This window comes from Charadrius vociferus, unplaced genomic scaffold, assembly GCF_000708025.1.
Source record: "Charadrius vociferus isolate BGI_N301 unplaced genomic scaffold, ASM70802v2 scaffold711, whole genome shotgun sequence".
Classification (NCBI taxonomy): domain Eukaryota; kingdom Metazoa; phylum Chordata; class Aves; order Charadriiformes; family Charadriidae; genus Charadrius; species Charadrius vociferus.
In genome coordinates, this window is record NW_009646852.1 from 843678 (window position 1) to 844335 (window position 658).

General features: G+C 59.9%; 1 protein-coding gene across 1 annotated transcript in view; it reads left to right on the forward strand.

The window, feature by feature from the left end:
- PDZD7 (PDZ domain containing 7) overlaps positions 1-658 on the forward strand; it is a 10322-nt gene that overhangs the window by 6829 nt on the left and 2835 nt on the right. The gene's annotated exons all lie outside the window — the stretch shown is intronic.

Below are 658 nucleotides of genomic sequence, written 5' to 3' on the forward strand. Positions count from 1 at the left end.
CAACACTGGTGAGGTGGGAGGGGGACAGGCAACCCCCAACCTTTCTCTGGACAGACAGACACAGCCCTGAAAAAAAACACAGCCAGGGGCTTGTTTTTAATGGGCGTTTCCGGGTGGTACACGGACGATCCGGGCTCTGGGAACAGGACGCGACTGAAATAAAGTACAAAAATCCCCCTCTGGAGCCGGGGACGACCAAGCCAGAGCTGGGCACAGCCAGGCTTTTCCTTTGGTTTGACCACCCCTGGGTGCCCAGCTGGGCCCCCTCCCCCTCTGCCCACCATGGGGGTGTCCCCAGCTGTCACCCCCGGCACCGTGCCCCTCTCCCCTGGCAAGCTGGGCATCACAGGGGCATGGGCCAGGCTATTTTTTGGGGGGAGAGAATAGAGGGATGCTGGGGGCAAGGGTATGGGAAAGGCACTGAAGGCAAGCTGCCCCACGGCAGGGGTGAGGGGGGCACAGACAGGTGGAGTGTGAGCTGGGAGAGGGCGATATGTTTTGGTAGGTCCTATAAAAATAGAGTTATTTTAAATGGCACAGAAACGAATCCCCTGACAAACACACGGGGGGCAGGGGGCAGGCTGGCACAGGCAGGGACAGGGCACACAGCACATGCCATCCCCTCTGGAACTGGCTGGGTGACAGTGACTGCAGGGAC